The 11,438-nt window shown below is 44.2% G+C and overlaps 1 protein-coding gene across 1 annotated transcript in view; it reads right to left on the reverse strand.

Annotated features, from left to right (window-relative positions):
* LOC116480610 (carcinoembryonic antigen-related cell adhesion molecule 1-like) overlaps positions 1-11,438 on the reverse strand; it is a 1,172,951-nt gene that overhangs the window by 386,718 nt on the left and 774,795 nt on the right.

Here is an 11,438-nt window from a genome sequence, read left to right on the forward strand (position 1 = left end):
TTGAACTCCTGGCTTCAAGCAATCCTTCCACCTCGGCCTTTCAAAATGTGAAGATTACAGGCCTGTGCCACCACACCTGCCCACCCCCAACATTCTTCTAAATCTTTCAGAGAAATTACTGTTAAATACATGACTTTGTGGCTGTTTCATCTGATCTTACATCACTATGAAGGCTCATTCCTAGGAAGTCATCTCCCATGGAAAAGGGGGTGAAGTCAAATCAGAAAAGGACCAAGGACTAATTACAGCAAGAACAACAAAAAAAAAGTATAATCCTGGACTCCAATTAAGGATACACAACTGCCTCCTCAATTAGAGCAATTCTTTGGGCCATGATCACTAACACTTTCAGTTGCATGTTGGCTCACCTCTATTGTCTACAGCAGTCTATAGACTCTTTTTTTATTTTATTTTTTTTTTTTTTTGAGAAGGAGTCTGGCTCTGTCGCCCAGACTGGAGTGCAGTGGCGCGATCTCAGCTCACTGCAAGCTCCGCCTCCCAGGTTCATGCCATTCTCCTGCCTCAGCCTCCTGAGTAGCTGGGACTACAGGCTCCTGTCACCACGCCCAGCTAATTTTTTGTATTTTTTAGTAGAGACGGGGTTTCACCACGTTAGCCAGGATGGTCTCGATCTCCTGACCTCGTGATCCACCCACTTCAGCCTCCCAAAGTGCTGGGATTACAGGCATAAGCCACCACGCCCAGCCTATAGACTCATTTTTCTAGAGTCTCTGAAGCATCTTCTAACTGCAGTGACAATCTCACAGATTTCTCTGAATCTCAGTCCAAATCCAGTACTCATGTGACCCTTTTGTGTAGTCAACAGGCACAAAGGTTGTTTATATATAAGTTGCTGTGATTTCTCCAAAAGTTCACTTAACTTGTCTAGTTTCAGTTTGCAGGGCTTGAAGAAAAGCAGTTTTAATTTCTAATATTCCAAAATGGAAGAAAAGCTTGAAATCATTACTTTTGATACTTATAGCCAGGAAAGAATTTAGGATTCAGTCCAAATTATAGGCAAATAATAAAACTCAAAAATAATGAACAAGCCTGGAATTTAATAACAGTTGTACTGAAGTTTTCTTTTGAAACACAAATTTTTCTCTCTCCAGGCTCCCATTTTTATGAAAGACAAATCATAGTAGGACAAATGTATTTGCAAAATAAGTTTTAGTCTTATACCTGGCCTGATTATTTGCATAAAGTATGGCAAGAATAGTGGTTGGCCATAGAGAGTCTTTTTATTTTTATTTTTTATTTTTTTTTTTTTTTGTATTTTCAGTAGACGGGGTTTCACCGTGTTAGCCAGGATGGTCTCTATCTCCTGACCTCGGGATCCGCCCACCTCGGCCTCCCAAAGTGCTGGGATTATAGGCGTGAGCCACCGTGCCTGGCCAGGAATCTATAACTTTTTAAAGCTTTCCAGTTGATTCTGATGTATTGTTTTGTTTTGTTTTTTGTTTTTTTTTTTTAATTAATTTTTGCACACAAAAACAATAAACATTTTCTAATAATACATACAAACAAAAAGATGCGTATCAAACATATTAGGAAGGTTGCACATGGGAAGTCGGGGAATAGAAATGGGGGGTGGGAGTTAAAATAAATGAGAGAGGGACTTTATATGGATCAGTGATAATAACTCAATCCTCTATTTGACAAAGAAGAGGGAGAAGGAAGAGGAAGAAAAAGAAAGTGGGATAAAGGATCAGAAAGGGAGGAAAATAGAAAAAATTAGAGTATGACTCCAGGGTAGACCTGTTTTGTTGTCACTGAGTTGGTTGGTTAGTTTGTCTGTTGTATTTTTCATGTTTCGCCATGTTGGCCAGACTGGTCTCGAACTCCTAGCCCGAAGTGATCAACCCGCCTCGCCCCCCAGAGTGCTGGGACCACAGGCGTGAGCCACCACGCCCAGCCCCCACATTGCTTCTGGCCTCCGTGGTAGACCTCCGAGACGGAGCGGCCGGGCAGAGGCGCTCCTCACTTCCCAGACGGGGTGGCCGGGCAGAGGCGCTCCTCACTTCCCAGATGGGGCAGCCGGGCAGAGGCGCTCCTCACTTCCCAGACGATGGGTGGCCGGGCAGAGGCGCTCCTCACTTCCCGGACGATGGGTGGCCGGGCAGAGGCGCTCCTCACTTCCCAGACGGGGCGGCCGGGCCGAGGCGCTCCTCACTTCCCAGACGGGGCGGCCGGGCAGTGGCGCTCCTCACTTCCCAGACGGGGCGGCCGAGCAGAGGCGCTCCTCACTTCCCAGACGGGGCGGCCGGGCAGAGGCGCTCCTCACTTCCCAGACGGTGGGTGGCCGGGCAGAGGCGCTCCTCACTTCCCAGACGGAGTGGCCGGGCAGAGGCGCTCCTCACTTCCCAGACGATGGGTGGCCGGGGAGAAGCGCTCCTCACCTCCCAGACGATGGGTGGCCGGGCAGAAGCGCTCCTCACTTCCCAGATGGGGAGGCCGGGCAGAGGGGCGGCCGGGCAGAGACGCTCCCTACCTCCCAGACGGGGCGGCGGCCGGGCAGGGGCTGCAATCCCAGCACCCTGGTAGGCCAAGGCAGGCGGCTGGGAGGCGGAGGCTGCCGCGAGCCCAGACCACGCCACCGCACTCCAGCCCGGGCAACACCGAGCACCGGGTGAGCGAGACTCCGTCTGTAGTCCCAGCACCCTGGGAGGCCGAGGCGGGCAGAGCGTTCGGGGTCAGGAGCTGGCGACTAGCGTGGCCAAGATGGCGAACGCGCGCCGGCAGGCAAAGGAGAAAAAACAGGCAGCGGTGGCGCGCGCCGGCAGCCCCAGGCAGTCCGCGGCGCGGGGCAGCAGGGAGACGAGGAGATTGCTGCCCGGGCCACAGAGGGAAAGGGAAAGGGAAAGGGAAAGGGAAAGCATAGTCTTTTTAAATTGGCTTTGCTGAGACTTTTTTTCCATAAGGAATCTCAGATTAGACTTCCAAAAGCCTCTCAAGGCTATGCAAGCCAGGAATTTATCTGCGTCTGTAGATACCTGTATGAATTTGGTGAATTCCTCTTTTCTTGAGGTCTCAAAATAACTTGGGGGTTCCTGGGCCTATCAGAAAGTGACATTCTCTACTTACCACAGATCATTAACTTTTTATAGAAACTGCATAGACACGGTAACTAGGTCAGTCTGTCCAAGAGGCCTTTTGTCAGTTCTATAAAGTCAATCTCAATTTCTCAAAACATTCTGGTCATATCTGAAAATATACCATTTCACTCAAAGCCTCGGTAAAATAACCAATGTCTCCAATTGTGTCCTGTTATAAAAGAAAATAAATTCTTATGGAATTTATGCAAATATCTATATTGCCATAAATTAAGAATATGCACAGTTTATTTTTGTAGAAATTGGGTAGAGAGAAAGATAAATCTTTCAAATTTTGCTCACAAAATTATACTTTACCCAATTTGTTGTAAGCTAAAAAGCTCAAAAGAAAAAAAAAAGCTTTTTTGACTCTGGAGAACAAAACATTTAAAAAGTCAGCAATTGTTTTAAAAAAAAAAGGTCATGAAAAAATCATTTTAGTCCTGTATCAATTTACCCTCATGTAATTCTGCTTGATGTTGGGTTAGCAATTATCATGAATGCATTTATTTTTAACTAAAGTCCTGGGTTTTTTTTCCTAGTCCAATGACATGATCTCCATAGTTATGAGAAGTCAATATTTAAGAGTACTTGTAAGAGTCTGTTCCACAAATATACTTCAAATGTGGTTCGAGGACAGCAAAAAAACAATTTGTGAGGGAGGTCATCCAGATATGCCTAGGGCCTTTTCGTCTTCTCCTGGGGTTCTTGCTAATGTACAATGCTTTGACACAAGGTTGTAAAGTAACAGTTGTTCATTTGGGGAAAAAATGGTGGTCTTGCATGACTCAATCTCCAGGCTGAAGTATCCCTTTGGTGTAATGAGTTTGGCAGTCCTGAGGTGTTTATTTTCCTTTACATAATTTTAGAAGTCGTACTTCCTTGATATTGTCTGACTGAGAACAAAGGGATGGATGTGGAAGGCATCACAGCTTTCTCCCATTTACAATCCCATTGTCATTACCTTCTTCCTCTGTTGAGTTACATTCCTCTGTTGACAGATAACTTATTTACTGAGTTGTGTTCACAAAAATCCAAATGTCAGTTGAACTTCTTAAAGTCCTAAGCATTCAGTTCAGTTCAAGGTCATCCTAGTTGAAGGATCTATAGAAAATTTTGATAAGAAAGTTCACACCACCCACAATACCTTTGGAACCACTGAGCTACAGGAATGAAGAGGAAGTAATCTGCTACATGCTGGGGACCTTTATGTTTGTACCTCATCCAATGCTCACAATGACCCTTTAAATAGGCACTATTATCCCTCTATTCCAAGACATCAATTAACTTGTCCCTTATCTCACCTGATAAAAGGTGGAACTAGGACTCAGACTCACATATTTCTGAATCCAAAACTCATGCTTCCAGCAAAATACACTATCAACAGAGTAAACAGACAACTTACAGAGTGGGAAAACATATTTGCAAACTATGCATTTGACTAAAATGTAATATCCAGCATCTATAGAGAACTTAAACAAATTTACAAGAAAAAAAAACCCACTAAAAAGTGGGCAAAGGACATGAACACACTTTTTTTTTTTTTTAGTGCAGTGGCGCAATCTCAGCTCACTGCAACCTCCACCTCCCAAGTTCAAGAAATTCTCCTGCCTCAGCCTCCCAAGTAGCTGGGATTACAGGTGCCCGCCACCACACCCAACTAATTTCACCATGTTGACCAGGCTGGTTTCACCATGTTGACCAGGCTGGTTTTGAACTCCTGACCTCAAGTGATCCACCCACCTCAGCCTCCCAAACTGCTAGGATTACAGATGTGAGCCACTCCGCCTGGTGAACAGACACTTTTCAAAAGAAGACATACATGTGGCCAACAGCATAGGAAAGAAAGCTCACTATCACTGATCATTACAGAAATGCAAATCAAAACTACAGTGAGATACCATCTCACACCAGTCAGAATGGCTATTATAAAAAATGTCAAAAAAAGTAACATGCTGGCAAGGTTGTGGAGAAAAGGGGGTGCTTATACACTGTTGCTGGGAGTGTCAATTATTATCCCAATCATTGTGGAAAGCAGTATGGCAATTCCTCAAAGAGCTAGAAACAGAACTACCATTTGACCCAGCAATGTCATTACTGGGTATATACCCAGAGGAATATAAATCATTCTATCATAAAGACACATGCACATGAATGTTCACTGCAGCACTGTTCACAATAGAGAAGACATAGAATCAACCGAAATGCCTCTCAATGGAAAACTGCATTTTTTTAATGTGGTACATATACACCACAGAATACTATGCAGCCATAAAAAATAATGTGATCATCTCTTTTGCAGGAACATGGGTGGAGCTAGAGGACATTATCCTCAGCAAACTAACACAGAAACAGAAAAACAAATACTGCATGTTCTCACTTATAAGTGGGGCTAAGGCCAGGTGCGGTGGCTCACGCCTGTAATCCCAACACTTTGGGAGGCTGAGGTGGGTGGATCATGAGGTCAGGAGATTGAGACCCTCCTGGCTAACACAGTGAAACCCCGTCTCTACTAAAAATACAAAAAAATTAGCCGGGCATGGTGGCGGGCTATTCCGGAGGCTGAGGCAGGAGAATGGCGTGAACCCGGGAGGCGGAGCTTGCAATGAGCTGAGGTCGCGCCACTGCACTCCAGCCTGGGTGATAGAGAGAGACTCTGTCTCAAAAAAAAAAATTAAATTAAATTAAATTAAAATTAAAAAATAAATGGGAGCTAAATGATGAGAACACATGGACATAAAAAGGGGAACAACAGACACTGGGGCCTACCAGAGGGTGGAGAGTGGGAGGAAGAAGAGGAGCAGGAAACAACTACTATTAGGCCTAGTAGCTGGGTGATGAAATAATTTGTACATCAAACCCCTGTGACACAAGTTTACCTACATAACAAAGCTGCACATGTACCCTGAACCTAAAATAAAAGTTTTTTTAAACCACAACGAAATTCAAACATCAACAATTTAATCTCTAATCCTTCTCCAATCAAAATTTTAAGATTTTTTTTAAAAGAAAAACTTTTAATGAGCAGAATAAATTGATTTTTTTCTAAAATATAATATAATAAAATAAAACTCATGTTTCACTCCACACCATTGTACCTATAAGAATTCAAAGAAAGGAAAGATGACTGCTTCTAACAGAAATAACTATACAGGCTTCAATGAAGAGACAGGGTCTGAAACGGGCCTTTAGGACAAAGAACAACTCAGGAGGCTGAGAAGACAGGCAAGGGTATGATATGAACAGGGAAAAGAATTAGAAAATGTTTGGAAATGAGAAAGTAAAATGTGGGTCAGGTCCTTCAATGTAAATCAAGGGAGTAGATTGGGGCCGGGCTATGAGGGCTCTGAGTGGCAGCCAAAGTTATGGGAACTCCGTCCTACAGATAAGAGAAGTCACTGGAAAGCTCTGAGAAGCTCACAAACGTGACAAACAGCATTTCCATGAAGATTACTCTGCAATATTAGGCAAGATAACTTGGGAAATGGCCTTCAACTCTGGCAACTTAATAGAAATATCTAGATTTCTTCTCCTTTTTTTTTTCAAACTTTTATTTTGAAATAATTTCAGACTTTCAAAAATGTTCCAAAAATAGAGTCCCCATATACTTTTCACTCAACTTCCCCAAACATTGTTTTAGATAACCACAGTGCAAACATTAAAATCAATAAATTATCGCTGACATCATATAATGAATGAATCTGCAGACCTTATTCAAATCCTCTTTATCTTCCCTCTAATGTCCTTTTTCTGGAACAGGGTCCAATATACAATTACACATTGCATCTCATTGTTTTGTCCTCTCAGTCTCCTTTAATCTGGGACAGTTCCTCAGAATTTCTTTTGCCTTCACGACCTTAACATTTTTTAAAAGCATTGGCGTGTTATTTTGTAGAGTTACCCTCAGTTTAAATTTTTCTAATTTTTTCTCATGATTAAACTGAGGTTATACACTTCGGTCAAGAAAACCAAAGAGGTGATTTTGTGCCTTCTCCATCCATTATATTAGGATGCCCTAAGACGTCGATATCTCTAATTAATGGGATGTTAACTTTGAGCCCTGGGCTAAAATTCCTCCACAATAAAATGACCATTTTCCTTGGAAGCATTCTTAAACAACCAATGCCTGGACCACACAATGCACCAATCCAATCAGACATACTTGGGGAAGGCACAGACATTGGTACATTTTAAATGCCCTACAAGTGACTCTAACCAGTATCCAGGAATGGAAACCCAAAGTTTAGACAATGAAGATTAGAATCCTGGAAATCAGCTAAGAAGCCATTAATTGGGCTGCTCTTTTCAAAAAGAACATCCAATTCTAGACACAATTAAACACATATGGACTTTGGCATGGACCCCTGGTAGGAAAACGAGAAGGTTAAAAATCCCTTTACTGGGAACATGACAAGTGAGTAGACTGCTGTCTAATAAAAAGAGAAGGCAGGGCTGGGCAGGGTGGCTCACACTTGTAATCCCAGCATTTGGAAGAGGCCAAAATGGCTAGATCACTCGAGCCCAGAAGTTCAAGACCAACCTGGGCAATATGGTGAAACCCCATCTCTACAAAAACAGACAAACAAATAAACAAAACAAAAAATAGGCTGGGCATGATGGCATGTGCTTGTGGTCCCAGCTAATCAGGAGGCTGCTATGGGAGGATCACTTGAGCCCAGGAGGTGGAGGTTGAAGTGAGCTATACTCCACTACACTCCAGCCTGGGTGTCAGAGTGAGACTCTATCTCAAAAAGAGAGAGAGAGAAAGGCAGGGCACTAAGTAAAGTGACCAGCCCTCCTGGCCTATTTTCTCTCCAGATATCAGAAGCCCTGGCTTCAGTAATAGTGCACACCCATATAGTTTATTCTCATAAGAATGACATGAGCTCCTAATTGCCACTGACAGGGACAGAATTATGAATCATGTGATCCAAATATATGACCACACATGCAAAGATGCACACTTCCACATAGAGTTGAATGAACAATTGATAGACTCCAGATTGAAAGTACATGACCTCCCTTAAACAAACCTGTCCTCCCCATTTGGTCCTTTGTCCTTAATCTCTTCTGAATCTGTTGTAAATTTTATGAAATAGGAAAGTGTACACATCTCCTGCCACCAAGCTGTTTAAGTTAGAAACTACCGTGCTCAACTTCCTTGGAGTTATTATCTTAGGGTTTCCATAAAGGGATATCATCAATAACCTCCTCAAAGGGGCCATCTGATAAGATGCAAAAGAAAACGCCAATTTCACCAAAACCCAGAGGCAGGAAGAACCCTGACAGGAACAATCCCTGAGGTATTCACTTGCCTGCCCAGGGCCTGGTGCAGCTGGTGCAGGAGTAACTGCTGCTGGCAATAGCTGAAAAAAAAAAGAGATGGCAGCTCTAACACTCACGGGGTAGTAAGAAAGGAGCTCACTCAATTCACCTTCAATTCTCACACAGCCAATACTCTTCCAGCCTCCCTATGGGGTCTCACTGGGACATAATTAAATGCCAGTACATGGGTGAAACAATTTATAGAATGGTGGGATCAGTTGGGTCAGAAATGCTCATAAGGCCGGGCATCGTAGTTCATGCCTATAATCTTAACACTGGGAGGCCGAGGCGGGCGGATCACTTGAGGTCAGGAGTTCGAGACCATCCTGACCAACATGGTGAAACCCCATCTCTACTAAAATACAAAAAAAAAAAAAAATTAGCTGGACATGGTGGCATGCACCTGTAATCCCAGCTACTCAGGAGGCTGAGGCAGGAGAATTGCTTGAACCCGGGAGGTGGAGGTTACAGTGAGCCGAGATTGTGCCACTGCACTCCAGCCTGGGCGACAGAGTGAGACTCCGTCTCAAAACAAAACAAAAAAGGAAAAAGAAAGAAAGAAAGAAATGCTCACAAAAGAGACAGGGTTCAGGTTAGGCCTTGAATGGTTCAGCCTTAGGAAAGCAGAGACATGGAGAAACATAAGCCAGGGAACCAGGTGTCAGGCACCACTGTAGATGCTAGCTTTTTTTGGTTTTGGTTTGTTTTTTTTTAATTATACTTTAAGTTCCAGGGTACATGTGCACAATGTGCAGGTTTGTTACATATGTATACATGTGCCATGTTGGTGTGCTGCACTCCATTTACTCGTCATTTACATTAGGTGTATCTCCTAGTGCTATCCCTCCCCGCTCCCTCCACCCCACGACAGGCCCCAGTGTGTGATGCTCCCCACCCTGTGTAGATGCTAGTTTTAAAGAGGGTCCGAGGAATGACAAGGAAAGTGGGCTTGCAAATGTTACTTTATTTAATCTCTCAATCAATACATGATATTATTTCAGAGGAGGATGCTCATCCTCAGAAAGGGGAAGTAACTTGCCAAGGTCGGTGGTGGATATGGGATTAGAAACGCGGTGAGTCTAACACCAGAGACCATGTAACCACCACTAACATTGAGAGACCTGAACGAAGTATGTGTGGGGAACAGGAAGGAGCAGGGAGAGCTAGAGCAGAAAGAGTCAGTTAAAAAAAACAGGGAAGTTATGTAAGCTTGCTAAAGGGGGAATCACATGTTGTAGAGGCATGAACAGTAGACACAGAGGTTGAAACTTGATCTTGTGATTATAGAAGAGCCCCTCAAGGTTTTGAGTAAGGGCAGAACCAATCAAAGTGAAACCTTGAGCCAAGATCAGTGGGTGGTGGAAATGGGGTTCTGGGTTCCTAAGGTAAAGAGATGGCACCAACAACAGCGTAGGGGCCATGTGATGCATGAAACGAGAATTGGACGGAGAAGCTGAAGCCCTAGGTTTAAATGCAAAAAGTCATGCAGTGAGGGCATGGCTACGGAAGGCAAGTTATATTCTCTCTCTGTAGTTTGGTCTCTCTTCAGCCATAAATCACATGGAATGAGAATTAATCTCTAAATGACCCTCAAGCCTTGCTACTCACAGTGTGGTCCACCAACCAGCAGCAATGACATCATCCAAAAGCGCCTTAGAAATTGAGAATCTCAGGCCCCACCAAAAGAATCAGAATCTGTATTTAATCAAGATCTTCAGGTGACCCATGAACACATTAAGATTTGTGAAGCACTTCTCTCCAGTGTCTTCCAGTTCTAAAATGCAACTATTTCACACTCAACTATGTCACCTCACAAGAGAAAAATAATAATGAAGTTTACCTTTCACCTCATTCGTGACCTTTTCTTAATCCTAAAAGCCTCTTTGGTTTGCCCACATTCAGGTAGAGGTTTTAGAAAACACCAGAGAGGGCCGGGCGCGGTGGCTCACACCTGTCATCCCAGCACTTTGGAAGGCCGAGGCGGGCGGATCACAAAGTCAGGAGATCAAGATCATCCTGGCTAACATGGTGAAACCCTGTCTCTACTAAAAACACAAAAAACTAGCTGGGTGTGGTGGCACGCACCTGTAATCCCAGCTACTCGGCTGCTCGGGAGGCTGAGACAGGAGAATCGCTTGAACCCGGGAGGCGGAGGTTGCAGTGAGCCGAGATGGCACCACGGCACTCCAGCCTGGGCAGCAGAGTGAGACTCCGTCTCAGAAAAAGAAAAAAAGCAGCACTGCCACCTTGTGGCCATCATCAGTTAATGCCCCTAACTCCTGGGGTAAAGGAGGGGATAGGGCTGGCAGGGGCAGGAACAGAGCTAGTTGGTGAAGTCCAAGTCACAGACTGGAGAGAATCACAGCTGCCCACATGACTGAAAGTAACTGTCATAGAGAGCTCAGCCTGCATCACTGAGCAATGTCCCATTGCAAAGGACATTTTTTTAGTATGTGATATCAGTGGAAAACTACATTCCAAGCCAAGCTCTGCCCTTGTTACCTTAAAAATCATTCTGAGAGGTATTTTCAGACACCCAGCCCTGGCTCGAATTCTGCCAGTAAACTTGTAATTTTCCAAGGAAACTTTCTTTACTGTAACAGTTCTTTTTCATCTTGAGTCAAAATGTGTCTGATTCACACTCACCAATCCTCATCTTTCTCCCCATAGGCTGAAATAAGTTTAACATCTTTTCATACAACTGACCTTCAAATATGGGTAGACTACCCCATGCGCCACCCACCCCATCTTCCCTCGGCCATTTCCCATATAGGGTCATCTGAAGCCCCACACCCTCTGGTCACTTTCCCATGGTCAAGTGAAGTGCAGCAACCACAGCAGACACTCCAAATCCTAGGGGTGTTCCCCAGAGCAGCAGAGCCACAGGACCCCCGTCCTAGCACCTCACCCCTATCTAGAAGCCAAATGCCACATCAGCTGATCTGGGGACGCTGACTTTTCCTGCTTCTGCTGCTGCTCAGTCATCCCACACCTGTGTAGGTGTCTACTTTTTATTCTGTT

Source organism: Hylobates moloch, unplaced genomic scaffold (genome assembly GCF_009828535.3).
Source record: "Hylobates moloch isolate HMO894 unplaced genomic scaffold, HMol_V3 SCAFFOLD_13, whole genome shotgun sequence".
In the NCBI taxonomy this organism is placed as follows: domain Eukaryota; kingdom Metazoa; phylum Chordata; class Mammalia; order Primates; family Hylobatidae; genus Hylobates; species Hylobates moloch.